This window comes from Bufo bufo, chromosome 2 (genome assembly GCF_905171765.1).
Source record: "Bufo bufo chromosome 2, aBufBuf1.1, whole genome shotgun sequence".
NCBI lineage: Eukaryota > Metazoa > Chordata > Amphibia > Anura > Bufonidae > Bufo > Bufo bufo.
In genome coordinates this window covers 554,443,653-554,471,495 of record NC_053390.1, presented here as the reverse complement: position 1 = coordinate 554,471,495, position 27,843 = coordinate 554,443,653, and the positions used below count along the sequence as shown (strand labels likewise).

At 46.1% G+C, this 27,843-nt stretch overlaps 1 protein-coding gene and 1 long non-coding RNA gene across 2 annotated transcripts in view; one reads left to right on the top strand and one right to left on the bottom strand.

The window, feature by feature from the left end:
- NPFFR2 (neuropeptide FF receptor 2) overlaps positions 1-2,102 on the bottom strand; it is a 387,038-nt gene extending 384,936 nt beyond the window's left edge. The window contains exon 1 of the mRNA XM_040418126.1: positions 1,985-2,102. The gene's annotated coding sequence lies outside the window, so the exon portion shown is untranslated. The remainder of the gene's footprint in view (positions 1-1,984) is intronic.
- A 333-nt stretch (positions 2,103-2,435) lies between these two features.
- Positions 2,436-6,306, top strand: LOC120989800. Its single transcript, XR_005776324.1, has 2 exons — positions 2,436-2,542; positions 6,174-6,306. It is a non-coding gene; the product is annotated as an uncharacterized LOC120989800 (long non-coding RNA).
- The last annotated feature ends 21,537 nt before the right edge of the window (positions 6,307-27,843 follow it).

The window sequence follows — 27,843 nt, the reverse complement described above, 5'->3', positions numbered from 1 at the left end:
GCATGCCCATCAGAGCCGGTGACATCACCGAACACACTGCCATGCGGAATCCTTCGCCCAGAAGTGTGTTGTTGTAAACAAAAGAGCCCTTGCCCTGCGCGATCCAGCACAGGGCAAGGGAGCGCATCGGAGCATGAGATGCTCCGATGCTAGCATCAGGAGGGCTGCCTGGGTGAAAATATGGATATGTCCGGATTCAGCTCTGAACCTGGACAACCCCTTTAAGCTTCAGATGTGAATACGTGATTTCAGATCTACTATCTAGTAGTTGTAGACATATTGTAGACGTAGTTGAAGACATATTGTTAGGACTGGACTCATCTCTCAATTTTTTTGAGTAGCTCCAATATATATTTTATGTACAGTACAGACCAAAAGTTTGGACACACCTTCTCATTCAAAGAGTTTTCTTTATTTTCATGACTATGAAGGCATCAAAACAATGAATTAACACATGTGGAATCATATACATAACAAACAAGTGTGAAACAACTGAAAATATGTCATGTTCTAGGTTCTTCAAAGTAGCCACCTTTTGCTTTGATTACTGCTTTGCACACTCTTGGCATTCTCCTAATGAGCTTCAAGAGGTAGTCCCTGAAATGGTCTTCCAACAGTCTTGAAGGAGTTCCCAGAGATGCTTAGCACTTGTTGGCCCTTTTGCCTTCACTCTGCGGTCCAGCTCACCCCAAACCATCTCGATTAGGTTCAGGTCCGGTGACTGTGGAGGCCAGGTCATCTGGCGCAGCACCCCATCACTCTCCTTCATGATCAAATAGCCCTTAGTTTCAAAGTTTTCCCAATTTTTCGGCTGACTGACTAACCTTCATTTCTTAAAGTAATGATGGCCACTCGTTTTTCTTTACTTAGCTGCTTTTTTCTTGCCATAATACAAATTCTAACAGTCTATTCAGTAGGACTATCAGCTGTGTATCCACCTGACTTCTCCTCAACGCAACTGATGGTCCCAACCCCATTTATAAGGCAAGAAATCCCACTTATTAAACCTGACAGGGCACACCAAGTGAAAACCATTTCAGGGGACTACCTTTTGAAGCTCATCAAGAGAATGCCAAGAGTGTGCAAAGCAGTAATCAAAGCAAAAGGTGGCTACTTTGAAGAACCTAGAATATGACATATTTTCAGTTGTTTCACACTTGTTTGTTATTTATATAATTCCACATGTGTTAATTCATAGTTTTGATGCCTTCAGTGTGAATCTACAATTTTCATAGTCATGAAAATAAAGAAAACTCTTTGAATGAGAAGGTGTGTCCAAACTTTTGGTCTGTACTGTATATATAAAATCATCCAGTATCACTTGTTACGTGCAGCAACAATTGGTTAGCTTATGTTGTGAGGCGTGTATGAAGAAACTAGAAATGTGTGATGCCTCCAATTTAGCAAAATAGCAAGGGACTGTAAAATGTTGTACTCATTCAACTTCTAATACATGACCGCCAGTGTAGTTTTTTAAGCTGGTTTTCTCTGGAATATGTCAGATGGACACAATATAACTATTTTCTGGCAGCTTTGGTTACCTTCATAAAACATAATGGTACCTAAATACAATACAAGTTGTTACAGGTGCCTTTTATTCTTTCTTGTGGAAAGAAGACACCTAGAGTGCCCATTTACAGCACCATAAACTACCAGATTTCAGGTAACATGGAGTGAAGCATGACAATGAGCCAAGCATGCACTAACATCAAAAGTCTGATGGCAATTCCACTACATACTGTAGTTATACCGTAGGCTGAAAAAGGCACAGGTCCATCAAGTCCAACCTTTCTCATATTAATTTTATGGCATTAACTGTTAGATTCATTATAACCATCAGTGCTGTTTTCTATCAGATAAGCATTTAGCCCTTTTTTCAAATACAGGCGAATAAGAAGTAGGTACTTAACCAAAAGCATCTGTCTGAAACTGGACTTCTAACTATCTTCCCACTTCTGGTGGTAGAATAAGTGCATGGACTTACCTGTATTGAGGGATCTGACTTAAGAAGTATGAGATTTGCTCCTTTAGCAGAAGAAATGCCTCCTTGACTATAACTGATAAGTCTTTTGGGATAAAACCTTAGTGAAGCTACTTCCCAGAGCCAGGCTGCAGAGGGAGCAGCTGGTATATCCAGTGCAGGATTTGCTCCAGCACAGAAGCCAGTGTCTCCCAGATATAAGCAGACAGTGCACAGGCAGCACATCAGTACGTTTTCACCTCCCTTCTTTTTGTTGCTGGTAGTGGAGCTTGTGATGATGACAGCTTCACGTCACAGATTTGTGAAAGAGCTGCAGGGATGGTGGGTGTGATTATCCCTCTGCCTCCACTTGATAATAGTGAGATGCTGGGCAGCTTGGAAGGAGGAGACATCTCCCACTTGTCACAGCTTCCAAGCTGCTTTGTTTAGGTCAATGCACAGAATTTAGAGATTGACTATGACAGTAATGAGCAATGAGGTCACTGATGGTCCATGCTCAAGGTTCTCCCTTGCTCTGGGTCTTCTCTTCTTCCATATCACAATACTTCCTGCTGTCTCTAGGTGAGTCATCCATTGTGCATTCATTCCTTAGTTATTTCCTTTTTATGTCAGAAAAATTATTGCTGTAGATGCATAGCACAAGGAGTTAACCGAAAAGCATGGCGAGTACAGCTAGAAGCTAAGAGGTTCAAAATGGACTACTGAAAAACCCTATAATAAATTATCTAGTGCACTAGATCCTGAGAGCCATGAAATTTCAATCAAATAGATGCTAGGAAGCTGTTTTTACACCCCTTCCTTTACATACTGGCCCCCTGTGGAGCTGCAGTTTGCAGATATTGTATCTCTGCCTATGCTGTGTCCTGACAATTCTTTATACAACTTCCAAATTAAAGAAGAAGACCTTTAGTCCGATGTAAGCAGCATTCTTATAAGCCACTGAAGACTACAGCGTCGTTGATCGGGTTAAATGTGATGTGCCTAAAGTGGGGCAGTCATGCTGTACACTGGCCTGTTTTGATGTTAGAGGGAACATAACTGCACGCTTTGCTGAAGTGAAATATTTTTATGCTTTTTATGCCTTTTTATGATTTAGAATTGCTAATTATTATACATTAATTGGTTATTTTGGTCTGTATTTTTATGTTATTGCTGGCTGCAATATTATTTCTCATTGCCATTGTGTCAGTGAACTCTGAGCCTGAAATCGGAGAAGATAATTTTCTGCCCTACTGACGGCTATTGAGGGATCACAGATTGGACTTTCTTGTCTGATTGACTGAGCATTTTAGTTTATTAGTTACATTGCTAGACCGGTATGTCATTACTAGTCCTTGTACATTATGGGTCCAGAACATTAAACACTAGAGGTCACCACCACCACAGAAGCTCTATGATCACTCTCTAGCCACATAACTGACTTATAGGTTTGGGATGTGAACCTACTTCCTACTGTAAGGTAATTTGCGTTTTTTGCATACTTAGCGTGAATGGTGTGGCTCCCATTTCATTATTACAAATCCCTAATTGTAGACTCTAGGGTCCAAAGGAAGAATATTTGAAATGCATGTCTAATAATATCAAACACCCCTGCCCAATCTGAATAACTAGTGAACATATACGTGAAGAGATGTTTAGCAGGAACTAGAGATTGGGGCCCACATGTGGACTGCAGGCACAGTGGGGACAGTTGAATAGTGCTAAGATTTTATTAGTTTTTTTCATAGTAAGATTTTCCCCTAGAGGTAGCCTCAAACTGTTCAATCAGTGCTTTTTCATTAAGGAAAGCTAATTTCTGGGAAAGATATTCAAATTAGCTTTTCTTCCAATAAGAAAACAACACTAAGCCTATATATGATGCCAGTAGGAGTAAGGTATGCCAATTTGCTGATATTTTTCCCCAGAAACGCAGTGAAGCGTTGGCTGCACTACAATATCCATAAAGAGAAAGAGAACCCCCAAGACCCAGACAAAGGCCACTCAGCTAACCACGGCAGATTTCTGTTAAAACACTTAGTTTTTTGTCCTTTTGGAAGGAGAAGTGGCTTGCACGTCTCACTCGGAGAGGGGTCTGTGGTACCATTTAGCTTTCCATGTGCACACATAATTGTACACTGCAAATGAGTACTGAGAGTCCTCTGGACTTTCTGCCTGACCCTGAATCTGAGTTTACCTACACTTTGCTGCCTATGTTGTGGATTCTATCACAGATCTATCAATGATGTGTAGGCAGTGGTCACAATGATGTATGTACAAGCCTCAATAACGCTTGTCAAGGTTGCTGCAGAATTTGAAATTAGGCTCACACGTATTCAGAATTTACTTATTTAAAGGATTATTCCGAGACTTTTATTTTTTCTCTTATATTGCTCCACTGTTGTGTATTACTTTCTAATTGATAGTTATTAAAAATCTTCTACCAGGCCAGCTATCCGTTTCCTGGTCACACGGGGCACTCTGTTTGCTTCCTACTAGCTTCAGGATCACATGGCGTTCATTGTGCACGTGATCCTGGTTGCTTAGTTCTATCCCACAATGAACGTGCCAATAGTCATTGATGACACGTTCATTGCCTGCACTACAAGGTGAGCGCAAGAATAAATATCTGCATTTGATCTGGGAAAGCAGAGCTTACTAGCCCGCCTGCCCGACCCCCCCCCCCCCCTTCTGAAGCCAGCAGAGCTACCTGCTGACCTCAGAACATTGTAGAGGAAGTGCTCTGCCCCTACTTCAGCTCTTTTATAACAGTGCCAACTCAAGAAAAACTCTCTATACTAGCGCTGGTTACTACCCTGCCTCCTTGCGGTGCCTGGAAAGTGCAGAGACTCCTACTGGCGATGTATTGAAGGAGCTCATTTAGAGGAAGAGCCCAATGTTTGTCTCAGTGTCTCTGTGAAAAGGGCAGTAAGTGGGCACTGTACTGCGAGGGGGTACTTCTAATGTGAAAGGGTACTAAGGGGGCATTGTAATGTGAAGGGGTATTGCAATTTAAAGGGGGTGCTAAGGAGGCATTCTAATGTGAAGGGACACTAAGTAGGCATTCTAATAAGAAGGGGCACAAAAGGGGGCATTGTAATGTGAAGGGGCCACTAAGGAGGCATTCTAGTGTTAAGGGATTCTAATGGGGCATTGTAATGTGAAGGGGCATTTTAATGTGAAGGGACATTAAATGGACATTTTAATGGGAAGGGGCACTCAGGGCACACTCAAATGTGAAGGAACACTAAAAGAGGATTCAAATATAAAGGTGGCACTAAAGGGGGAATTCTAATGTGAAGGGGCACTAAAGGGGTATTCTAATATGAAAGTGAATTAAAGGGGGATTCTAATGTGATGGGGTCATTCTAATGTGAAGGGACACTAAGGCAGCATTCAAATGTGAAGGGGGCACTAATGGGGCTTTCTAATGTGAAAGAGCATTCTAATGTGAAGGGGCGTTTCAATGTATAGGGGCAGTAAGGGGACATTTTAATGTGAAGGGCGCACTAAGGGGACATTCTAATGTGAAGGGGCATTAAGGGGGCATCTTAATGTGAAAGGAGGCATTCAAATGTGAAGTAGGGCACTAAGGGGGCATTCTAATGTGAAGGGTACACTGTAATGTGAAGGGGGCCAAAGGGGCATTTTAATGTAAAGGGGACACTAAGTGGGCATTGTAATATGAAGGGGGTACTAAGGAGACATTGTAATATGAAAGATGGCACTATGGGGGCATTCTACTATGAGGAGGACACTAATCAGACAAAACTGTGAATGGGGCATTCCACTATGAGGTGGCACTAAGGGGTAAGAACTACTGTGAAGGGAGCACTCTACTATGAAGTGTATGCTAAGGGGCAAAACTATTGTAAAAGGGACAATCTGCTATGAAGGGGGCACTCTACTATGAAGGGGAACTAAGAGGACATTATAATATGAAGGGAACACTAAGTAGGCATTCTACTACTGTGAAAGGGACATTCTACTATGAAGGGAGCAGTAAGGGGGAATAACTACTGTGAAGAAGCCCTAAGGGCACATTCAATTGTGACGAGGGTACTAAAGGGGTATGATTACTGTGTGGGGGCACTAAGGTACCAGAGCCTGATGAAGAAGCCCCTGGGAAAGTCAGGGGAACGCTAGGTGAGTATGAACTTTGTATTATTTTTATAGTAATTTTTTTGTGTGTTTCTGGTTTTTGTTTGTTTTACAGATCCACTATTTGGACTACAACAGATTCGGTGTACTACTTTAAAGAGCCACTGTGAAATTTATTTGATTAATAAAATGGTTAAAGAGGGCCAGAGTCGGGTGTTTATTTAAATAAACTCTTTTTTTTTTTCATGTGTGTGTTTTTTTTTCACACTTTACAACCACTAGAATAATGGAGGTATCTGACACTTCCATTACTATCACTGGGTCTTAATGCCTCATGCACACAACTGTATTTTTGGTCCGTGTCAGATCCACATTTTTTGCGGATTGCACAAAGACCCATGGAATGCAAAAAATAATAATAAAAACATTGGCCTGGCCACAAATTATAGAATCTATTCTATTCTTGTCAGTTTTGCGGACAAAAATAGGCCTTTTTACAATAGACCCCAAGAAAATTTGGGGACGTACATCTACCACATCTGTATTTTGCAGATACGCAATTTGTGGGCTGCAAAACGGATAGGTCATGTGCAGGAGGCCTCTGGATAGGTCATCAGTATCTGATCGGTGGGGGTCCGACACCTGGGAAGGCAGTGGCGCTCGGCCTTCTTTCTGCTGTTCCTAGGCTGAAAGAAGACACGTTCATGTGTCATGTTACCTAGGAGCAGATCAGCCCCATAGAAGTGAATTAGGCTGAACTGCAATACCAAGCACAGCTGATATGCAATGTATGGCGCTGTGCTTGGTAAACTGCGAGAAGGCAGCAGTGCTCACAGGAGTCCCGGTGCCTTCTCAAACAGCTGACTGGCGGGGGTCCTGATTACCGATCTTGAGGATAGGTCATCAGTATTAAATCTCGGAAAATACTTTTAATGTCAGCCAGGTGTGGTTTTCCACTGGTGACATTAACACCTCCCCGTTACCCCAGTTCCCAAAGTTCTAGGGGTGCTTTGAAGAGCTGGGAATTGCTGTCAGAAGCAGAACCATCCAATGTGCATTTTTAGGTTGGGAAGTGGCCAATAACCATCCTGATAATAATGTCAGACCCAACTGTCAGTTTAAAGGGGTATTCCGAGATTTTATTTTAATATTCCTTTCTCCCCCCCTTGCTTTGTACAGTAACCTTTATGTATACTAATTCCAAGTTTCCTACTGGTCGAGAGATCGGCTGCCCGGTCAAGTGGTGTGCTCCTCGTACTTCCTCCTTGGTGCTGGAACCATGCCGTTCAGTGTCCACATGTTCCAGGTGCCTGATTCCCACCCACCATGAACATGTTAATCAGCAATGGTGTGTCAGTGGCTGCGGATGTGTTCAAACCTCTAATAAGCAATTGCTTGAGAAGTCCCAGCAAGAGGACTGAAACATCAAGTAAAGGAAACTACTTTTAAACTTTTCCTGGGAGTGCCATGGAATTCTTTTGTGAAGGGGCACAATGAGGGCATAACTACTGTGAGGGGCCAAAAACATGGGCATAACAACCATGAGGGGGCATAATGTGGGCATGACTACCGTGAGGGGGCACAATGTGGGCATTACTACTGTGAAAGGGTGCAATGAGGGCATAACTACTGTGAGGGGACACAATGAGGGCATAACTGGTGTGAGAGTGTCACAATGAGGGCATAACTGCTGTAAGGAGCCACAATGTGGGAATAAGAATCATGAGGGGGCACAACCTAGGCATAACTACCCTGAGGGGGCACAACGGGGGGCATAACTACTGAGAGGGGGCACAATATGAGCATAATTACAGTGGAGGGGCACAATAAGGGCATAACTACTGTGAAGGGGGTACAATGAGGGCATAACTATTGTGGAAGGGTGCATTGAGGGCATAACTTCTTGATGGGGCACAATGTCGGCATAACTACTATGAAGGGGGCACAATGAGGACATAACTACTGTAAGGGGGCACAATGTAGGCCTAACCACTGTGAAAGGGGCACAGTAAAGGCTTAAATACTGTAAAGGGGGGGGGAATAGTGTGTCATCCGTAATCCATACAGTGTGGGGTGTCTATAGGGTGTGCATTACTTCTGCTAAGGGGCACAATAACTATCATGGGGGCACAGTGAGGACGTACAGATGTAGCAGGGTTAGCACTCAAACTTTAACCTCAAATTTCTTAACTCATCGTGTTATATTGAAACAAAAGCCATTGAAAAGCAATTGGAGGTGTTTGCTTAGTTTAGATAACACATTTAAGAAAGCATGAGTGTTAACTCTACTACATCGGTATCTAATGTGATGGGGGCACAATGAAGGCATAACTACTCTGAAGGGGGCACAGAGAGAGTATAACTACTGTAAGAGTGGGCATAACTACTGTGAGGGGGTACAATGTGGGCATAACTACTGTGAAGGGGGCACAATGAGGGCATAACTATTGTGAGAGTGGCACAATGAGAGCATAACTGCTGTGAGGGGCCACAATGTTGGAATAACAACCATGAGGGGGCACAATCTAGGCATAACTACCCTGAGGGGGCACAATGGGGGGCATAACTACTGAGAGGGGACACAATGTGAGCATAATTAAAGTGGAGGGGCACAATAAGGGCATAACTACTGTGAGGGGGCACAATGTGGGCATAACTATTGTGAAGGGGTGCAATGAGGGCATATTGTGGGCATAACTACTTGATATGGCACAATGTGGGCATAACTACTATGAAGGGGGCACAATGAGGACATAACTACTGTGAGGGGGCACAATGTAGGCCTAACCACTGTGAAAGGGGCACAGTGAAGGCATAACTACTGTAAAGGGGTGTGTGTGTGAATAGTGTGTCATCCATACAGTGTGGTGTGTGTATAGGGTGGACATTACTTTTATAATAGATAGTAATACATCCAAAAATAGTTATTACTTTACATTCCCAATATGTCTACTTCATGTTTGGATCATTTTGAAAATTACATTAAATTTTTTTGGGATGTTAGAAGGCTTAGAAATTTAGAAGCAAATCTTAAAATTTTTAAGAACATTTCCAAACCCCACTTTTTCAGGACCAGTTCAGTTATGAAGTCACTTTCTGGGGCTTACGTATTAGAAACCAACCATAAATCACCCCATTTTAGAAACTACACCCCTCAAGCTATTCAAAACGGATTTTACAAACTTTGTTAACCCTTTAGGTGCCCCACGAGAATTAAATGAAAATGGGATTGAAATTTAAAAAAAAAAAAATTTCTTCAGATTTTACATTTTAATCTATTTTTTCTGCAACACATCAAGGCTTAACAGCCCAAAAAACCCTCAAAATCTATTACCCTGAATCTGGAGTTTACAGAAACACCCCATGTGTGCTCAAAAACTGATGTATGGGCGCACAGCATGGGCGCACAGCATGCTTTAGAGTGGAATGAGCACCATATAGCTTTTGGAGAGCAGATTTAGCTGGAATGGTAATTGGGAGCTATGTCGCATATGAAGACACCCTAAGGTGGTCCTACAGTGGAAACCCCAAAAAAGTGACCCCATTCCAGAAACTACACCCCTCAAGGAATATTTCAAAGTGTGTAGTGAGCACTTTGACCCATCAGGTGTATCACAGAATTAGGAAACGATTGGCTATGAAAATTAAAAATGACTATTTTTTCCAGAAAAAGTTGCTTTACACCGGACAAAATGCACCACACATTTTGTTCCCTATTTTAACCCGAGTAAGACAACACCCCATATGTGCTAAAAAAATTATGTATAGGTGCATGGCAAAGTTCAAAATGGAAGTAGCGCCATAGGGCTTTTGAAGGACAGATTTTGCAGGATTGACTTTTGGGAACTATGTTGCATATGAAGACACCCTGAGGTACCCCTAGAGTGGAAACCCCCGAAAAGTTACCCCATTCTGGAAACTACACCCCCCAAGGAATATTACAAGATGTGTAGTGAGAACTTTGTCCTCAACAGTGATTAACGGAATTGGCTGTGAAAATAAAAAATTAGAAATTTTTCCCGAAATTTTTTATTTAGCCCCAAATTTTTCACTTTCACAAGGGGGAACTGGAGAAAATGTACCCCCTAATTTATTGCCCATTTTCTCCTGAATTATAGCAATACCCCATATGTGCTCGTATACTGCTATATGGGCATACCACAGGGGTCAGAAGGAAAGGAGCACCAAATGGCTTCTGGAAGGCAGATTTTAACACCCACATTTTGTTCCCCATTTCCCCCCGAAATACGCCAACACCCCATATGTGCTCAAAAAATTATGTATGGGCGCATGGCAGGGCTCTAGAGTCAAACAGCTAAGCATGGATTTTGCTGACCTGAATTGGCAAACATGGATTTTAGGTGCCATTTCACATTAAATGAATTCCTGAGGTCCCCAGAAATGAAAAACCCGAACAAGTGACCCTATTTCAGAAACAGCACCCTCATACGAACATTTTAAGAGGTAGAAAGGGTACTTTTCAGCAAACAGGTGTCTCACAGAAGACAGAAATACTTGTAAAAGCATTTCAAACCACATAATTGTGAAAAACAATATTAAATAGCAGACCCCAATTTTTTTTCCACAAGGGGTTACAGAAGAAAATGCACCCCAGGTTGTGTTCCCCATTTTCTCCCTATTCAGGAAACACCCCATATGTGCTTGTAGCCTGCTGTATGGGCGCATAGCAGGCAAACGGCAATATATTAATTTTGCTGACAGGCCTGAATTGGCTGGCATGGATTTTAGGTGCCATGTCACATTAAATAGATTCCTGAGGTCCCAAGAAATGAAAAAAAACATGAAGTGACCTCATTTCAGAAAGAGCATCCCCGTACGAACATTTCAAGTGGTGGGCAGGGTACTTTTCAGCAAACAGGTGTCTCACAGAAGGCAGAAATACTAGAGAAAGGATTTCAAAGCACACATTTGTAAAAGTGAAACATTACTAGCAGACCCCAATTTTTCACTTTCACAAGGAGTTTAAGGAGAAAATGCACCCCAGTATATGTTACCCATTTTCTCCACATTTTGCAAACACCCAATATGTGCTTGTAGCCTGCTGTAGCGCACAGCAGGTCTCTAGAGGCAAAGTGCAAAAACAGTTTTTTGTAGGTCTGAATAAACAGACATGGATTTTAGCTGCCATGTCGCATTAAATAAATTTCCTGTGGTCCCCAGAAATGAAAAACCCCAAGAAGTGACCCCATTTCGGAAAGAGCACCACCGTACGAACATTTTAAGTGGTGGAAAGGGTACTTTTCAGCAAACATGTGTCTCACAGAAGGCAGAAATACTAGAGAAAGAATTTAAAAGCACACATTTGTAAAAATGAAAAACTACTTGCAGACCTCAATTTTTCACTTTCACAAGGGGTTAAAGGAGAAAATGCACCCCAATATTTGTTCCCCATTTTCTCCCCTTTTTGCAAACACCCCATATGTAGGGTTGAGCGAACCCGAACTGTAAAGTTCGGGTTCGTACCGAACTTTAGGATTTTTGGACCCGAACATTTCAGTAAAAGTTCGGGCTCAGTGTTCGGTGATTTCTTAGCGCTTTTTGAAAGGCTGCAGAGCAGCCAATCAACAAGCGTTTAACTGTGTGACCTTAGAAGCCATCACAGCCATGCCTACTAATGGCATGGCTGTGATAGGCCAGTGCAGCATGTGACCCAGCCTCTATATAAGCTGGAGTCACATAGCGCTGCCCGTCACTCTGCTGTGCTTAGTGTAGGGAGAGGATGCTGCTGCTGTGAGGGAGAGAATAGGACATAATCTTTAATCAGAACTCCAATTGAACTCAGTGATCTACATAGATTTAGTTGTGTGGGTGCAGTGCACAATCTTTTTACCCTGCCCTGAGCCCAGTGACAGAGAAAAAAACTTTTATCCGTCTGTTAGTTAGGTGGGAGGCGGCGGCCATTTTATGCAAGCTCAGAGCACCAGCACTGCATCTGTGCTTTTGTGACATTCAAATCCAAGCTTTAAATACTGCAATAATAATATGGTTTTAAAAAACACCCATTTTTGGCAATAACCTTCATCTTGGGCCTCTGCCGCATTAGTCAGTGTGCAATTTAAGCTAGAAATACAGCTATGATTATCTGGGTTTTAAAAAACACCCTTTTTGGGCAAAATACACAATTTTACAGACTTTGCTGCATCTGCACGTGTGAAATTCAAGCGTTATATACAGCTGTCATATTAAAAAACACCCTTTTGGGCAAAATACTTAAAGGGATTCTGTCACCTCGTATAACACAAATTCAGATTTTAAACCAGTCATGCTCCACAGCTTACCTTGAATCGGCTGTGCTGTTCTATATTGTAATCCGTCCAGTAGTTTTGCAGAAAAACGACTTTTAAAAAAACATGAAGGTGCCCAGAGGGGCGTTATGTTCCCCTTTGTGTGCCCAGTAACGCCCCTCTTACAGTGCCCAAAACGCCTTCCTCCAGAATCCCTAACCGCCCACAGCGTCTCATCCCTCTCCTCCCCCTCCCTGATGGCCGAGCGAAGTCTCGCACAGACGCAGTACCCACTGAGGGCTGCGCCAGTGCGATTTGCTGGAGACTGAGGGCAGAAGCTTCATCGTCGTCACTGGGCATGCGCCGAGCCCAGTGACGTCCGATGCTCGCACGAGACTTCGCTCGGCCGTCAGAGAGGGGGAGGAGAGGGATGAGAAGCTGTGGACGGTTAGGGATTCTGGAGGAAGGCGTTTTGGGCACTGTAAGAGGGGCGTTACTGGGCACACAAAGGGGAACATAACGCCCCTCTGGGCACCTTCAGGGTTTTATAAAAGTCGTTTTTCTGCAAAACTACTGGACGGATTACAATATAGAACAGCACAGCCGATTCAAGGTAAGCTGTGGAGCATGACTGGTTTAAAATCTGAATTTGTGTTATACGAGGTGACAGAATCCCTTTAATATTGCAGCCCTTGCTGCATCTGTGATTGGTAAAAACAAGTTTGAAATAGTTCAATAATTTTCTGGCTTTGAAAAAACACCAATTTTTGGCAATAACCTTCACCGTGGGCCTCTGCCGCATTAGTCAGTGTGTAATTTAAGCTAGGAATACAGCTATAATTTTCTGGGTTTTAAAAAACACCCTTTTTGGGAAAAATATTTACAGCCCTTGCTGCATCTGCACGTGTGAAAATTAAGCGTTATATACAGCTGTCATATTCTGTTAGTAAAAGAAACACCCTTTTTGGGCAAAAAATAATAATTTTGCAGCCCTTTCTACATCTCTGATTGTTAAAAACAAGTTTTAAATACTTCAAAAAATTTCTGCCATTGAAAAAACACCCATTTTTGGCAATAACCTTCATTTGAGACCTCTGCCACATTAGTCAGTATGCAATTTAAGCTAGAAATACAGCTATAATTTTCTGTGTTTTTTTTAAAAAAATAGACAATTTTACAATTAGACAATTGGGCAAAATAGAAAATTTTACAGCCCTTGCTGCATCTGCACGTGTGAAATTCAAGCGTTACATACTACTTTCATATTCTGTTATTAAAAATACACCCATTTTGGGCAAAAAACTTAATTTTGCAGCATTTGCTGCATATGTCATTGTGAGATACACCCTTTAGAAACTGTGGTTCTATTCTGCTATTAATAAAACACCCCTTTTGGGTAAAAATCTTTAATTGCGGCCTAGTCTGGATCTGTACGTGCGAGATACACACTTTACATACTGTCGTTCTATTCTGCTATTAATAAAACACCCCTTTTGGGCAAAAAACTTTGCTGCATATGTCATTGTGAGATACAACCTTTATACTGTGGTTCTATTCTGGTATAAAACACCCATTTAGGGCAAGATCCTAAATTTGAGAATTATGAGGAGAGCGTCAAATAAGCGACGTGGCCCAGGTCGTGGTGCTGCTGGTGGAGCTCCTGTTGCAGGGAGAGGACGTGGTCGATCTGTGCCAGCTACACGCACAAGTGAAACCCCTTCCTCAGGTGCGATTAGGCGACAGAACCTGCAGCGGTATTTGGTCGGGCCTAATGCGGCTCTATGAATGGTGAGGCCAGAACAAGTACAGGAGATAGTAGATTGGGTTGCTGACAGTCCCTCCTGTTCCTTCACATTGTCTCCCACCCAGTCTCCTGCTGAAATATCAGAGTTGGCTCCTGCAGCCGATGTACATCAGTCTTTCACCTCACCCCCTTGCAAATCAGCCAAGCAGTCTGAGCCCCAAGTCATGCAGCAGTCTCTTCTGCTTTTTGATGACTGTTAGCAGGCTTTCCCAGGGCCATCCACCTATCCCTGCCCCAGAAGTGGAAGAGATTGAGTGCACCGATGACCAACCACTTATGTTTTATGATGAGTACATGAGAGAACCATCGCAGCACGTCGCGGATGATGATGAAACACAGGTGCCAACTGCTGTGGCTTTCGAAAGTGTCCAGACCAACAAGGAGGGCTGGGGTGAAGACTGGGTGGAAGATTATGTGGAGGACGGTGAGGTCCTCGACCCCACATGGAATCAAGGATATGCGAGTGACCTGTGTAGTTTGGAGGAAGAGGCGGTGGTCGCACAGAGCCACCAGCACAGCAGAAGAGGGAGCAGGGTGCAAATGCGGAGCTACCGTCCCCTAAACAGTACGCCTGCTACTGCCCACCGTAGCAAGGGACCAAGCACACCAAAGCCAGCTCCAAGGAGTTCCCTGGCGTGGCAGCTCTTCAGACAATGTGCTGATGACAAGACACGAGTGGTTTGCACGCTGTGCAATCAGAGCCTGAAGTGAGGCATAAACGTTCTCAACCTGACCACAACCTGCATGATCAGGCATCTAAGTGCAAAGCACGAGCTGCAGTGGAGTAGACACCTCAAAAACCAAGAAAGGTCTCTGGCTCCTCCTGCTTCCTCTTCTGCTGCAGTCTCGGCCTCTTCATCCACCTCTGGAGTGACAGTGCCACCTGCCACCCCGCAAACAAAGGATCTGCCAGCAACACCACCATCTGGGTCACCAAGCATCTCCACAATGTCCCACGGAAGCGTTCAGCTCTCCATCTCCCAAACACTGGAGCGGAAGAGGAAGTACCCCCCTACCAACCCGCGATCCCTGGCCCTGAATGCTAGCATTTCAAAATTACTGTCCTTTAAAATGCTGTCATTCCGTCTGGTGGAGACGGAGAGTTTTAAAAGCCTCATGGCGGTGGCTGTCCCACAGTACGTTGTGCCCAGCTGCCACTACTTTTCCAGGCGTGCCATCCCTTCCCTGCACAACAACCAAGTGGGGGACAAAATCAGGTGTGCACTGCGCAACGCCATCTGTGGCAAGGTGCACCTCACTACGGATACGTGGACCAGTAAGCACGGTCAGGGACATTATATCTCCATAACAGCACACTGGGTGAATGCAGTGGCGGCTGGACCGGAGGCAAATAGCAGTTTGCCGCATGTCCTTCCACCACCGAGGGCGCTTCAGTTTGCCTCCTGTTGCTTCCTCCTCCTATTCCGCTTCCCATCCTCTACCGGCTCCTTATCCGGTCAGCGTAACACCTTCACCACCAACTTCAGCACAGCCAGGGGAAAATGACAGCAGGCAGTTTTAAAACGTAACTGTTTGGGGGACAAACCCCACACCGCGCAGGAGCTTTGGACGGGACTTAAACAACAGACCGATGAGTGGTTGGTGCCAGTGTACCTCAAGCCGGGCCTGGTGGTGTGTGATAATGGGCAAAATCTCGTACCAGCTCTGGGACTAGTCGGTTTGACACACATCCCTTGCCTGGAGCATGTGCTGAATTTGGTGGTGCAGAGATTCCTTAAAAATTACCCCAAAATGTCAGAGCTGCTGCATAAAGTGCGGGCCGTCTGTGCGCGCTTTCAGCGTTTTCACCCTGCTGCTCGTCTGTCAGCGCTGCAGCGTAACTTTGGCCTTCCCACTCACCGCCTCATATGCGACGTGCCCACAAGGTGGAACTCCACCTTGCACATGCTGGCCAGACTGTGCGAGCAGCAGGTGATAGTGGAGTTTCAGCTGCAGCACGCACGGGTGAGTCGCTCTGCGGAACAGCACCACTTCACCACCAATGACTGGGCCTCCATGCGAGACCTGTGTTCCTTGTTGCACTGTTTTGAGTACCCCACCAACATGGCCAGTGCCCATAACGCCATTCTCAGCGTTACTATGCCACTTATATGCCTCCTTGAAAACGTTGCTGGCGATGATGGAAGAGGATGTGGCACAGGAGGAGGAGGAGGAAGAGGGATCATTTCGTAGGGTTTCAGGCCAGTCATTCCCAAGTGGCTCCGAGGGTGGGTTCCTGCACCCACAAACGCCAGGTACACAATTGTCCAGCCAGGGCACAGTTCTGGAGGATGACGAGGTGAAGGATGAGGAGGAGGAGATGGAGGAGGAGGAACCTTGTTCACAGCAGGTTGGCACCCAGACCAGCTCATGGCCATCACCGGTGCGTGGCTGGGGGAGGACACAGATGATACACCTCCTACAGAGGACAGCTTTTCGTTGACTCTAAGCAGCCTGGCGCACATGAGCGATTACATGCTGCAGTGTCTCCGCAACGACCGCCGAGTTGCCCACATTCTAACTTGTGTTGATTACTGGGTGGCCACGCTGCTAGATCCCCGTTACAAGGACAACGTACCGTCCCTAATTTCCTCACTGGATCGTGATCGTAAGATGCGCGAGTACAAGCGCAAGCTGATAGACGCGCTGCTGGTGGCATTCCCACCTGACAGCGGGGGCACAGTGGAAGCACAAGGCGAAGGCAAAGGAGGAGGAAGAGGTCACCAACGCAGCTGGGGCACCACCAGCACCTCAGAAGGCAGGGTTAGCATGGCCGAAATGTGGAAAAGCTTTGTCAGCACGCCATAACAACCAGCACCACCAGCTGATATGGAACGTCTTAGCAGGAGGCAGCATTTAAGCAATATGGTGGAGCAGTATGTGTGCACACGCCTAACCGTACTAAATGACGGGTCTGCCCCCTTCAACTTCTGGGTCTCCAAATTGGGCACATGGCCTGAGCTTTCCCTTTTCGCCTTGGAGGTGCTGGTCTGCCCTGCAGCCAGTGTATTATCTGAACGTGTGTTTAGCACAGCAGGGGGCGTTATCACAGACAAGCGCAGCCGCCTGGGGAAGAAAAACAAACGAACCAGCACCTCCATAATAAGTAAATTTGAGAACGCAGGTGCACGCTACCGTGGCTGAAACACAATGGAATTAGTAGAACTACAGGTAACAGCACACTGCTAGTCAATTGCACAAAGAAATAAGCAAATACTGAATAAAAAATAACTGCTTGGTGGCCATACTTACTGCAAGGGCAGATAGAAGCTCTTTGCGCATATAATTGATCAAAAATATGTCGGGCCCATCTACCAGACGACAAGGTGGCTTCTAATCAGATGGGGCCTACTCTAACATGCCTCTCCCGGGCTTACTGCCTACAATCTGGGCAAAGTAGCACCCAGCTATATCCTACACATGCCTCTCCCAGGCTGTCAGCCTGCAATATTGGCAAAGTAGAATACAGCTGTACAATCTATCTAATTAAAAGCACATGGCAAATGGACGGTGGTGCAGCCGCCTGTCCACAGCCAATGTGGACAAGCTCACGTTCCTTAAAATGAACCAGGCATGGATCCCACAGGACTTGTCCGTACCTTGTGCAGAATAGACATGTATAACGGCCTTACCCAGCCATTGTTATACTACAGCGCAATCGCTCATTGTTGTATTTTTGATATTTCCCACTCTTTTGGGGTGTACCCTAATAAAAAAAAAATATATAAAAAACCAGTGTTGGCTACCTTGTCCTCCTCCACCGCCGCTTCCACCTACACCACTACGTCCACCGCCTCCTCAAAATCCTACTCCATATGGACCTCCACATCATAAATCAAGTATTTTTTTATTTGTACGAATTAAATTTAATTTTATGTCATTTCACTAAGGCCGAGTTCACACGAACGTGTGTGACACATGCCGCGGCCTGCAAATTGCGGGCCGCAATGCACGATCGCCGGCCGTAGGTCAGCCGCATCGGATCGCGGACCCATTCACTCCGTAGTGCTTCCGAGGGGTCCCGTTCCGTGCGGCCGTTCCGCAATTCCGGATTTGCGGACCCATTGAAGTGAATGGGTCCACATCCGTGATGCGGAATGCACACGGAACTGTGGCCGTGTATTGTTGGCCGCAATACGGCCACGGATCACACACGTTCGTGTGAACTAGGCCTAATTGGTCTGTTACATTTTCGGGTGAAATTCACCAATTTTTGGGTGTGATATACCACTGCTATACCTAGTAGACTGTTAAAAAAATTCACTAATTTGTCTGTTACATTTTAGGGTGAAATTCAGCAATATTTGGGTGTGATATACCACTGTTATACCTAGTAGACAGGTTTAAAAAAATTCACTAAATTGTCTGTTACATTTTAGGGTGAAATCCAGCAATTTTTGGGTGTGATATACCACTGCTATACCTAGTATACAGGTTAAAAAAAAAATCACTAATTTGTCTGTTACATTTTCGGGTGAAATACACCTATTTTTGGGTGTGATATACCACTGCTATACCTAGTTGACAGCTTAATAAATTTCACTAATTTTTCTTTTACATTTTCGGATGACATTCAACAATTTTGGGCTGTAATAGACCCCTGCTATAATAACCCCTGCACAAATTTTTGTGTTACATTCTTGTTTTGACATTTTAAAATTTTTAATTTGAATAAACCCCTGCTATGCATAGGTGACAGGGACCGAAATTTTTAAAAATAATCTGTTCCATTGGTGGGTGACATTAACCCATTTCTGGCAATGAAAAACCCCTACTCTGCATAGATGATAGGGACTTAAATTTCTAAAATTCGTCTTTAATTGGCCCTTTCCTTCGATCCTTCTGCTTTAATAACATTTCCCATATTTCCGCTCAATCAAAATTAAATTTCAACCATTGATATCCCTTGGATGTGGTCTCTCTTTCTCACGCTTCCTCTCCGGCGTGGAACACTGATTCGCCGATAACCGTGATCAACATGGTAGGCTCAGAAAAGAAAATTGAAAGTTGATAGAGAAGATATCCAAATGGATGGTGGACGTCACAGGGACGTGCAATCAGACAGAAGTTATCTAGAGTCAACAAAGCGGCATCAGGGCTTCTCCTGTCTAACGTTTCCTAATCCAAAATACTGCAGTGACATTCCCTGTAATTTTTAATTAATCATTCAAATAACAGAGCACCTTAAGAGTCCTGTATTGTTATTTATCGTCACTAGCTCACCGAGTCGGGAGTTGGTAATTGCCGCGCGCCCCCTCCTTTCCTTCAATTCTTCAGTTTTAATAGCTTCTCCCACATTTCTACTCGATCACAATTAAATTTCATCCATTGATCTCCCTTGGATGTAGTCTCTCTTTCTCACGCTCCCTCTCCGGGGTGGAACCCTGATTCGCCGCTAACCGTGATCAATATGGTAGGCGCAGAAAAGAACATCAAAAGTTGATAGAGCAGATATCAAATTGGATCGTGAACATCACGGGGACGTGTGACATGGTGGGGCAGTATGTTTGCACACGCCTACACGAACTGACTGATGGTCCTGTGTCTCCAAATTGGGCAAATGGCCTGAACTTTTCGGCACTAAAAAGGCTGTAAAACAGCCCAGAAAAGAGCTAGAGGGCTGAAAAAGGCAGCAACATGTAGGTAAATCCCCTGCAAACAAATGTGGATAGGGAAATTAATTAAAATAAAAATTAAAAAAATAAAAATTAACCAATATCAATTGGACAGAGGTCCCATAGCAGAGAATCTGGCTTCACGTCAGCAGAGAATCAGTCTCTTCATGCCATAGCAGAGAATCTGGCTTCATGTCAGCGCAGAATCTGTCTTCATGTCATAGCAGAGAATCAGGCTTCACGTCACCCACCACTGGAACAGGCCACTGTCACATATTTAGGCCCAGGCACCCAGGCAGAGGAGAGAGGTCCCGTAACAGAGAATCTGGCCTTATGACAGAGCAGAATCAGTCTTCATGTCATAGCAGAGAATCAGGCTTCACGTCACCCACCACTGGAACAGGCCACTGTCACACATTTAGGCCCCGGCACCCAGGCAGAGGAGAGAGGTCCTGTAACAGAGAATCTGGCCTTATGTCAGCGCAGAATCAGTCTTCATGTCATAGCAGAGAATCAGGCATCACGTCACCCTCCACTGGAACAGGCCACTGTCACATATTTAGGCCCAGGCACCCAGGCAGAGGAGAGAGGTCCCGTAACAGAGAATCTGGCCTTATGTCAGCACAGAATCTGTCTTCATGTCATAGCAGAGAATCAGGCTTCACGTCACCCACCACTGGAACAGGCCACTGTCACACATTTAGGCCCCGGCACCCAGGCAGAGGAGAGAGGTCCTGTAACAGAGAATCTGGCCTTATGTCAGCGCAGAATCAGTCTTCATGTCATAGCAGAGAATCAGGCATCACGTCACCCTCCACTGGAACAGGCCACTGTCACATATTTAGGCCCAGGCACCCAGGCAGAGGAGAGAGGTCCCGTAACAGAGAATCTGGCCTTATGTCAGCACAGAATCTGTCTTCATGTCATAGCAGAGAATCAGGCTTCACGTCACCCACCACTGGAACAGGCCACTGTCACACATTTAGGCCCAGGCACCCAGGCAGAGGAGAGAGGTCCCGTAACAGAGAATCTGGCCTTATGTCAGCACAGAATCTGTCTTCATGTCATAGCAGAGAATCAGGCTTCACGTCACCCATCACTGGAACAGGCCACTGTCACACATTTAGGCCCCGGCACCCAGGCAGAGGAGAGAGGTCCCGTAACAGAGAATCTGGCCTTATGTCAGCACAGAATCTGTCTTCATGTCATAGCAGAGAATCAGGCTTCACGTCACCCACCACTGGAACAGGCCACTGTCACACATTTAGGCCCCGGCACCCAGACAGAGGAGAGAGGTCCCGTAACAGAGAATCTGGCCTTATGTCAGCGCAGAATCAGTCTTTATGTCATAGCAGAGAATCAGGCTTCACGTCACCCACCACTGGAACAGGCCACTGTCACACATTTAGGCCCAGGCACCCAGACAGAGGAGAAAGGTCCCGTAACAGAGAATCAGGCCTTATGTCAGCACAGAATCTGTCTTCATGTCATAGCAGAGAATCAGGCATCACGTCACCCACCACTGGAACAGGCCACTGTCACACATTTAGGCCCAGGCACCCAGGCAGAGGAGAGAGGTCCCGTAACAGAGAATCTGGCCTTATGTCAGCGCAGAATCAGTCTTCATGTCATAGCAGAGAATCAGGCTTCACGTCACCCACCACTGGAACAGGCCACTGTCACACATTTAGGCCCCGGCACCCAGACAGAGGAGAGTTTCATTCAACTTTGGGTTGCCCCGCAATATAATGGTAAAATGAAAATAAAAATAGTATTGAATGAGGAAGTGCCCTGGAGTAGAATAATATATTGTTAAGGGGAGGTAGTTAATATCTAATCTGCACAAGGGATGGACAGGTCCTGTGGGATCCATGCCTGGTTCATTTTTATGAACGTCAGCTTGTACACATTGGCTGTAGACAGGCGGCTGCGTTTGTCTGTAATGACGCCCCCTGCAGTGCTGAATACACGTTCAGACAAAACGCTGGCCGCCGGGCAGGCCAGCTCCTCCAAGGCATAAAAGGCTAGCTCTGGCCACGTGGACAATTTGGAGACCCAGAAGTTGAATGGGGCCGTACCATCAGTCAGTACGTGGAGGGGTGTGCACAGGTACTGTTCCACCATGTTAGTGAAATGTTGCCTCCTGCTAACACGTTCCGTATCAGGTGGTGGTGCAGTTAGCTGTGGCGTGGTGACAAAACTTTTCCACATCTCTGCCATGCTAACCCTGCCCTCAGAGGAGCTGGCCGTGACATAGCTGCGTTGGCGACCTCTTGCTCCTCCTCTGCCTTCGCCTTGGGCTTCCACTGGTTCCCCTGTGACATTTGGGAATGCTCTCAGTAGCGTGTCTACCAACGTGCGCTTGTACTCGCGCATCTCCCTATCACGCTCCAGTGTAGGAAGTAAGGTGGGCACATTGTCTTTGTACCGGGGATCCAGCAGGGTGGCAACCCAGTATTCCGCACACGTTAAAATGTGGGCAACTCTGCTGTCGTTGCGCAGGCACTGCAGCATGTAGTCGCTCATGTATGCCAGGCTGCCCAGAGGTAAGGACAAGCTGTCCTCTGTGGGAGGCGTATCGTCATCGTCCTGTGTTTCCCCCCAGCCACGCACCAGTGATGGGCCTGAGCTGCTTTGGGTGCCACCCTGCTGTGAACATGCTTCATCCTCATCCTCCTCCACATCCTCGTCCTCTTCGTCCTCCAGTAGTGGGCCCTGTCTGGCCACATTTGTACCTGGCCTCTGGTGTTGCAAAAAACCTCCCTCTGAGTCACTTCAAAGAGACTGGCCTGAAAGTGCTAAAATGACCCCTCTTCCTCCTCTTCCTCCTGGGCCACCTCCTCTTCCATCATCGCCCTAAGTGTTTTCTCAAGGAGACATAGAAGTGGTATTGTAACACTGATAACGGCGTCATCGCCACTGGCCATGTTGGTGGAGTACTCGAAACAGCGCAACAGGGCACACAGGTCTCGCATGGAGGCCCAGTCATTGGTGGTGAAGTGGGTCTGATCCGCAGTGCGACTGACCCGTGCGTGCTGCAGCTGAAACTCCACTATGGCCTGCTGCTACTCGCACAGTCTGTCCAGCATATGCAAGGTGGAGTTCCACCTGGTGGGAACATCGCATATGAGGCGGTGAGCGGGAAGGCCGAAGTTACGCTGTAGCGCAGACAGGCGAGCAGCGGCAGGGTGTGAACGCCGGAAGCGCGAACAGACGGCCCGCACTTTATGCAGCAGCTCTGACATGTCGGGGTAGTTGCGAATGAACTTCTGCACCACCAAATTCAGCACATGCGCCAGGCAAGGGATGTGCGTCAAACCGGCTAGTCCCAGAGCTGCAACGAGATTTTGCCCATTATCGCACACCACCAGGCCGGGCTTGAGGCTCACCGGCAGCAACCACTCGTCGGTCTGTTGTTCTATACCCCCCCACAACTCCTGTGCGGTGTGGGGCCTGTCCCCCAAATATATGAGTTTCAGAAAGGCCTGCTGACGTTTACCCCGGGCTGTGCTGAAGTTGGTGGTGAAGGTGTGTGGCTGACTGGATGAGCAGGTGAAAGAAGAGGAGGAGGAAGCTGAGTAGGAGGAGGAGGAGACAGGAGGCAAAGAATGTTGCCCTGCGATCCTTGGCGGCGGAAGGACTTGCGCCAAACAGCTCTCCGCCTGGGGCCCAGCCGCCACTACATTTACCCAGTGTGCAGTTAGGGAGATATAGCGTCCCTGGCCGTGCTTACTGGTCCACGTATCTGTGGTTAGGTGGACCTTGCCACAGATGGCGTTGCGCAGTGCACACTTGATTTTATCGGACACTTGTTTGTGCAGGGAAGGCACGGCTCTCTTGGAGAAGTAGTGCTGGCTGGGAACAACATACTGTGGGACAGCAAGCGACATGAGCTGTTTGAAGCTGTGTGTGTCCACCAGCCTAAATGACAGCATTTCATAGGCCAGTAGTTTAGTAATGCTGGCATTCAGAGCCAGGGATCGACGGAGGCTAGGTGGGAATTTACGCTTTCTCTCAAATGTTTGTGAGATGGAGAGCTGAACGCTGCCGTGTGACATGGTTGAGATGCTTGGTGACGCAGGTGGTGGTGTTGGTGGTACATCCCATGTTTGCTGGGCGGCAGGTGCCAACGTTCCTCCAGAGGCGGAGGAAGAGGCCGAGGCGGCGGCAGCAGCAGAAGAGGCAGAGGCGGCGGCAGCAGCAGAAGAGGCCGAGGCGGCAGCAGCAGAAGAGGTAGCAAGGGGGAGCCTGAGTGACTTCCTTGTTTTTAAGGTGTTTACTCCACTGCAGTTCATGCTTTGCATGCAGGTGCCTGGTCATGCAGGTTGTGCTAAGGTTCAGAACGTTAATGCCTCGCTTCAGGCTCTGATGGCACAGCGTGCAAACCACTCGGGTCTTGTCGTCAGCACATTGTTTGAAGAAGTGCCATGCCAGGGAACTCCTTGAAGCTGCCTTTGGGGTGCTCGGTCCCAGATGGCGGCGGTCAGTAGCAGGCGGAGTCTCTTGGCGGCGGGTGTTCTGATTTTGCCCACTGCTCCCTCTTTTGCTACGCTGTTGGCTCGGTCTCACCACCGCCTCTTCCTCCGAATTGTGAAAGTCAGTGGCACGACCTTCATTCCATGTGGGGTCTAGGACCTCATCGTCCCCTGCATCGTCTTCCACCCAGTCTTGATCCCTGACCTCCTGTTCAGTCTGCACACTGCAGAAAGACGCAGCAGTTGGCACCTGTGTTTCGTCATCATCAGAGACGTGCTGAGGTGGTATTCCCATGTCCTCATCATCAAGAAACATAAGTGGTTGTGCGTTAGTGCATTCTATCTCTTCCACCCCTGGGGAAGGGCTAGGTGGATGCCCTTGGGAAACCCTGGCAGCAGAGTCTTCAAACAGCATAAGAGACTGCTGCATAACTTGAGGCTCAGACAGTTTCCCTGATATGCATGGGGGTGATGTGACAGACCGATGGGCTTGGTTTTCATGCGCCATCTGTGCGTTTTCTGCAGAAGACTGGGTGGGAGATAATGTGAACGTGCTGGATCCACTGTCGGCCACCCAATTGACTAATGCCTGTACCTGCTCAGGCCTTACCATCCTTAGAACGGCATTGGGCCCCACCAAATATCGCTGTAAATTCTGCTGGCTACTGGGACCTGAGGTAGTTGGTTCACTAGGACGTGTGGCTGTGGCAGAACGGCCACGTCCTCTCCCAGCACCAGAGGGTCCACTAACACCACCACGACCCTGTCCACGTCCGCGTCCCTTATTAGATGTTTTCCTCATTGTTCCCGTTCACCACAATTTTGAGAATGGCAAATTTGGGAATAGTTTTTCAACCCAGAACAAAAACTGTGCTTTTACGGTCACTACAATTAACTTGACCAGCTAAAACAGTACAGATTTGGTTGAATAGAAATGTGAGGCCTGTTTTTTTTTGCGCTGTGTGACAGGTATAGGTTTAATCACAGAATTAGACTTGTATCTGCACGGTAGCGTGTGTGTTAAGTTTTTCTGAATGACACTATCAACACCTTGAATCTAAGATATCCTTTTTGGGATAGATTTCAAGTAGGCCTGATATATATAGCATAAACTACTTATTTTGAGAATTGCAAATTTTGGAATAGTTTTTCAACTCAGAACAAAAACTGTGCTTTTACGGTCACTACAAATAACTTGACCAGCTAAAACAGTACAGATTTGGTTGAATAGAAATGTGAGGCCTATTTTTTTTTGCGCTGTGTGACAGGTATACGTTTAATCACAGAATTAGACTTGTATCTGCACGGTAGCGTGTGTGTTAAGTTTTTCTGAATGACACTATCAGCACCTTGAATCTAAGATATCCTTTTTGGGATAGATTTCAAGTAGGCCTGATATAGCAGAAACTACTTATTTTGAGAATGTCAAATTTGGGAATAGTTTTTCAACCCAGAACAAAAACTGTGCTTTTACGGTCACTACAAATAACTTGACCAGCTAAATCAGTACAGATTTGGTTGAATAGAAATGTCAGGTCTATTTTTTAGGCGCTGGGTGACAGGCTTAACTTGCCCCTGATGTAGTATATGGCCAAAAAATAACCACACTATTGATGGTTAAATGCACTTGGGTGACACAGGCTCAGCCTGCACCAGATGTAGTATATGGCCAAAAAATAACCAAACTGTTGATGGTTAAATGCACTTCGGTGACACAGGCTCAGCCTGCACCTGATTTAGTATATGGCCAAAAAATAACCAGATTGTTGATGGTTAAATGCACTTCGGTGACACAGGCTCAGCCTGCAGCTGATGTAGGATATAGCACAAAATAACCACACTATTGATGGTTAAATACACTTGGTGATAGCTTGTGCTGGCGCACCACAAGCCACAAAATGGCCGCCGATCACCCCAGAAAAAAGTGATATAAAAACGCTCTGGGCAGCCTAAAAAAAGTGAGCAAGTCGATATTAGCACTTCAATGATCCACAGCTGGAGATCGATCACAGAATGAAGTCTTTTGGAGGAGTTAATCTGCCTAATCTCGCCCTAACGTCGCAGCTGCAACCTCTCCCTATGCTTGAATCAGCAGAGTGACGTGCAGCGCTACGTGACCCAAGCTTATATAGAGGCTGGGTCACATGCTGCACTGGCCAATCACAGCCATGCCAATAGTAGGCAAGGCTGTGATGGCCTCTTGGGGCAAGTAGTATGACGCTTGTTGATTGGCTGCTTTGCAGCCTTTCAAAAAGCGCCAAGAAAGCGCCGAACACCGAACCCGAACCCGGACTTTTACGAAAATGTTCGGGTTCGGGTCCGTGTCACGGACACCCCAAAATTCGGTACGAACCCGAACTATACAGTTCGGGTTCGCTCATCCCTATTTAAAACCAAAAAGCAGTGTAGGCTACCTCCTCCACCGCCGCTTCCACCTATACCACCACATCCACCGCCTCCTCAACCTCCTACTCCATATGGACCTCGTCCGCTTAGATCAAGATTTATTTATATAGTTTTTAGCACGTGTTTAGCACGACTGGAGGGGGTTATCACAGGTTATATTTCCCAATGTTTTGGGGTGTACCCTAATACAAAAAAAAAATACATTTAAAACCAAAAAGCAGTGTAGGCTACCTCCTCCACCACCGCTTCCACCTACACCACCACATCCACCACCTCCTCAACCTCCTACTCCATATGGACCTCGTCCTCTTAGATCAAGATTTATTTATATTTTTTTACGTATTTTATGTGATTTAAAGTCATTTCCCTATCCACATTTGTTTGCAGAGCACTTGCCGTGCTCTTAACCGCATTTTGATGCCATTTGCAGCCCTCTAGCCCTTTCCATTACATTTTTACAGCCATTTTAGTGCTCAAAAGTTCGGATCCCCATTGACTTCAATGGGGTTTGGGGTCAATTTTGGGTCCCGAACTCAAACGTTTTTGTGAAGTTCGGCCGAACACGTCGAACCCGAACATCCAGGTGTCCGCTCAACTCTAGTCATGACTGTTGGGTATGATGGATTTCTATTACTCTACTACACCTGCTAGTAAATTATTTGCCATGTAGAAATATCATTTCTACCAAAAACAGTGATTGATCAGGTTAGTAATGTCTGACTGCTATTATTTTGAACGTATGTATGTAGAACAGAAGGTGGGCCAGTCCTTGAGCATGTCGGTGTCTGCCGAAGTGCACGGTAGCGCTGACGTGTGGAGCTGTAACTACGGTCAGGGACAATATATGTCCTTTACGGCCCACTGGGTAAATGTGGTTCCTGCCCAGCCACACCAGCAACTTGGTCAGGTGATGCTGCTTCCACCTCCACGTTCTCACGCCATTGGTGCTGCGACAATGTCCGCCTCTCCCTCATCATCCTCCACCGTGTCCTCAGCCTCCACTGCAGGGACAATTCACAGTGCAGGGCACTGTGGTGTCATGCTGTTCTGCACCTTGTTTGCCTGGGGGCGAACGGAGTCACACAAGGGGGGAACTGCGCCGCATCCTTCATCAAGAAATCAAATCCGGGTTTTCTCCTCAACAACTCAAAATCGGAACCATTGTGACCATCAACGGGAAAAACATGGTGTCGGCGTTGCGTCAAGGAGATGCAATGGCAGAACGGCGTCCCCCAACATA